Genomic DNA, 4,692 nt, shown 5'->3' on the forward strand with positions numbered 1-4,692 from the left:
CACCACACACTGTGAGCCTGCAAAATGTCCCCCTCCACACACACACACTGCACCTTGGCAAAATATTCCCCCAGACACACGCTGCCCCTCTGCAAAATGCCCCCAACATACACACTGCCTGTGAAGACACATCATTTAATCTTAATTATGCCAGACGCATATTTGCAGTAGGTCAAGAAACATAGATGAATGTTCAATGTTCGGGAGGAGGGGAACAAAACAAACATGGGCAAAGTCAGCAACCTCAAAGGGACAAATCAGGGTATACACGGAGTCAGCTACTCATGCCGTAGGCAGAAACTATAACTGGCACCACCTGCAGGATGTAGTGAAGAGAAATAGCCAGCCTGGTGCCAGAACAGGCAGAGAAAAATGAACCCTTAACATGATCAGACCGGTAAAAGGAGACAGGATACATGACAGCCAAGGTGTGGAAGCGCATGTAACTCTGACTACAGGGCACATGGAGGAATGAGGACTCTGACACTCTGAATCCACAGGACCAGGAGCTAGGAAGGAGGCAGAGGAACCACAGCCGTATTTGCAAGGATGAATGCACAGTATGGACAGAGTTCTAAAACAGCTCAATAGATTACTGCAACTGATACAAAACATGAAAAAGAAGTAAGCATATACAGGGTTCACCATAATAAAAGACAAGTAACTTTATTAAGATTGAGTAGATAACATGCAAAAAAGACCAAACATTAAAAACATTTAAAAAGGCAAATGGCTACAAAATACATCCCAAATCAACCAGATACGGCAGAGATGGACCCTTCTTTAACTTGAATACAGTAACAAAGTGAATATAGGGGCAAGCTGCTAAGCTGATGTTATAACAAATACCATAGTATATGCAATGACTGTGCAAATCCCTAGTTCATATGTAACAATCAAAAAGCGCACACAATATATTGCATGCACAATATCTGGAGATAAATGAAAAGTACAAAAAATATCCTAATGAAAAAAGGTGAAAATGCAAAGCCCTGTAAACAAAGGTGCACTCACATAACAATCAATGGGCAATATACAAATCAGCACGAGCCAAGCGCTGCCGGAAGTCGGGGATTCCAGGAAACATATGATGCTATGCCGCATGTGGAGCTGAGCGGCGGTGCTTAACTGCGCATGCGCAAGGAAACTGTCACCGATCGTCTCATTATAATAGGCCCACCAAAAAAAGGGTCAATTCAATCAAGGTGCACAGTATAACAAATATGTAAAATACAGAATAATTGACGCCTATGGTATGTACTAGGCAAATTATGCAATAGGCTACAAAGATTCTAAAGTAAGCCCTATATTTTATGGTGCTGAGTCGCTGACTCAAATAAAGTGCCTAGCCATAAAGAAGTTTGATCAAACTGGGAACTGATATTTTTTAAATGATTCCTTATCTATACCTATAGATAATACATACAAAATAAGGGACATAGGTAAGGTCCATATACTGAAGAAACTCTTCATGAAGAAAAATAATACCTGAGAAATTTTAATATAATGACACAAATAAATGAATAAAATTGTGCTGACAAAAAACATGAATGGTGTATTGTGTGCATACGAGGACTAATATAGTCCAAAAAAATAGACATAAAATAAGTACAAAGAACAGGTTCCTGATAATGAGGAATATTTCCAGACCCCATAGGTCAGAGGTCCCCAACTCCAGTCCTCAAGACCCACCAACAGACCATGTTTTCACGATTTCCTTTGTATTGCACAAGTGAAGCAATTATCACCTGAACAATACTAAGGAAATCCTGAAAACATGATCGGTTGGTGGGCCTTGAGGCCTGGAGTTGGGGATGATACCGCAAAGTGAAGACAACGTGATTTCAGTCCTAGAATTACAAGAATCCATGGGAGGATCTTTTTGTTGACCCTTTTTTCTCATATCCTCCCATGGATTGCTTGCCACCTGGGATGCCGGCACCACGTACCGCCATTGCTCGCCAGCTGGCACACATTACTGTTATTGCTTATACTCTTTATACATGCATTAACCTTGTTAATCAATACTTATCCCTGAGTAAGACACATTGTGTCTATACTGGTGGGTTTCTCTTGTCCCCCGCTGACCTGTCATGTGTGCTTTTAGGGGCTATTATTTATGGAGTGATAAGTATTTCCTGTCTGATTAATATACTGCTCATTGATTGCTATGTGAGTGCATCTTTTTTTTCAGGGCTTTGCATTTACACATTTTTCCATTGGGATATTTTTTGCATTTTTCAATTGTCTCCATATGGATATTGTGCCTGCAATATTTTGTGTTCTCTGTTTGATTGTTACATCTGTACTAGTGAGTGCCACCTCACTGCATAAACTATGGCATTGTTATAACATCAGCTTAGCAGCTTGCCCCCATAATCACTTTGTTATTGTGCACATTTAGGACATAAGTATGCTTTAGATAGATCCCTCTACTATTTGGTGGTGCCCACTACCTCAATACTTTCTCATTGCAACTGATGTGTTAATCCATGAGGTGGCTACTGACTAGCAGTGGATTAACAGGAAAGACTGAGGATATACAGGATCACAGAGGTTTTGCAAGATGAATACACAATATGAATACAGTCCAATAACAGTTCGCTAGCTTACTAGACCCAATAGGTTATGCCAGGAGATATCTAGCAGAGGGCTAGGACTAAAGCTATGTAAGGTCATGAGGTTTTGCAACATGAGCTGATCATGGACTTAACCAAACAGTAGCTGAACTAGAGTCTCAGTACCAAGACACAGGTGTGTCTCTAACTGGGCTTTATGAGGCCAAGGAATATGATGTCACAGGTTCACGCCGGGCAACCTACAAAACCTGATGTGTGCAAAGTGCTGATTCCAGGGCCGTTCTACTGAATGGTGCCCCATACAATTTTCCCTCCTAGGCCTTAGCCCATTAGGGATCCCAAACATTCCTTACCATATACAAATGATGAGGTGACCTTCCCAAAACGGGTCTCCTACCCCCTTCACCATACCACCACTTGTCTTTCAAATGACCCCCGAGCCCACCAGATGCCATGACATAATGCCGCACACCAAACACACCAATACCATAAAATCACATTTGGGAACGTGGGTGAGACACTGCTCCTCCAATCGACTGTCTCTGCACTGCCCAGTTGGCCCTATATGCCCCAATTCCTGCAACCAATTACTTGTGGCCTCAAGTAATACCACTCCCCTGGTATATGCCACCCTTCTACCAATAATTCTGCTTTCTGCCTTATGAAAATTTTACAATACCTGGTAGCTTATGCCACAAAATGGTATTTTTTTACAAAACTCGGCCAAGTCATGCCTTCTAGTCATGGAGTCCTACTTTTTAACCCATTTGGGTCACAGTCTGGGCCTTGCTGTTTTCTCATTTACATTGTTCACTTAGGAGTCAGAGCTTTTTTTAATTCTGTATGGTTAATTATATTGTCTTTTTTATTTTCAGAGAAAAATTGGCATTTGCAGATAAATCATTTTAAGGTGAAGAAATTAAAGAAGAAAAGAAAAAGCTCCAGCACTGTTGGGGTAGTAGAAGTAGTATAGAGGGATGGCACCCACTGGAGACGGTACCAGTCTTGTAATTGCAATGGATATGGAAAATGGATGCTTAGAGTCAGGTAGTTGAAGGATGAGTTGCACTGAAAACTGACATCTGATGGGTCAAGACATCAACCAGACACAACTATAATAAGAGATGACAGACTGCATCCCAGACAAGTGACTCTGGGACCTTTGATTAATTCTCTTCATGACCTTCAAACAAAGTCTTGCTTCATCTCAATCACGCAAACAGCGAACGCCTCAGATACAAGAAATGTTCATTAAGTCACTCTTAGAGAGAATATTTTGTAATTTAATTCCTTTAAAATATTTATTACGCTGAACAAACTTACAATCAATGTAGAAATAGTTTTTTTTTTCTATTGCAGTCAAATTGCTTTTAACTTATCAAATTCTGTAAATTAATAAATGTTTACTTATGATGCTATACGTCCATTTTTCACTATGTAGAAGGATTTAATTATTTTACAATTTATTCTATTAATGCCTGGCAATGAAAGCAAGGTACACAAATAATGAATAAAATGCAGGATCATTAATATTATTTTATCTGTATTATATTTTTATTGTTTTTATTTAGTGTATTAGCCATTCCTTGTCCAATAGCAAGATATTTTACAGCCCTTTAGAAAAACAATGCTTATTCACATGAACCCTTTCCCACATCAGTGCTTACAATCAGAAAAGCCAAAATGAAAACTGGTACTATAATTTAACAAGATATAATAATTTTCATTGTCAAGTCATATTATACACTGCTCAAAAAATAAAGGGAACACTAAAATACCACATCCTAGATATCTCTGAATGAAATATTCCAGTTGCAAATTTTTTATTCATTGCATAGTGGAATGTGTTCAGAACAATAAAACATAACACTTATCAATGTAAATCAAAATGAATATCCCATGGAGGTCTGGATTTGGAATGATACTCAAAATCAAAGTGGAAAATCAAATTACAGGCTGATCCAACTTCAGTGGAAATGCCTCATGACAAGGAAAAGATGCTCAGTAGTGTGTGTGGCCTCCTTGTGCCTATATGACCTCTCTACAACACCTGGGCCTGATGAGGCGGCAGATGGTCTCCTGAGGGATCTCCTCCCAGACCTGGATTAAAGCA

General features: G+C 39.5%; 1 long non-coding RNA gene across 1 annotated transcript in view; it reads left to right on the forward strand.

Annotated features, from left to right (window-relative positions):
- The window catches only part of LOC141091407 (uncharacterized), a 44,004-nt gene extending 39,890 nt beyond the window's left edge, over positions 1-4,114 (forward strand). The window contains exon 2 of the long non-coding RNA XR_012232511.1: positions 3,455-4,114. This is a non-coding gene — a long non-coding RNA (uncharacterized lncRNA). The remainder of the gene's footprint in view (positions 1-3,454) is intronic.
- Positions 4,115-4,692: the final 578 nt, after the last annotated feature.

This window comes from Dendrobates tinctorius, unplaced genomic scaffold (genome assembly GCF_039654945.1).
Source record: "Dendrobates tinctorius isolate UK_male_01 unplaced genomic scaffold, ASM3965494v1 ptg000008l, whole genome shotgun sequence".
NCBI lineage: Eukaryota > Metazoa > Chordata > Amphibia > Anura > Dendrobatidae > Dendrobates > Dendrobates tinctorius.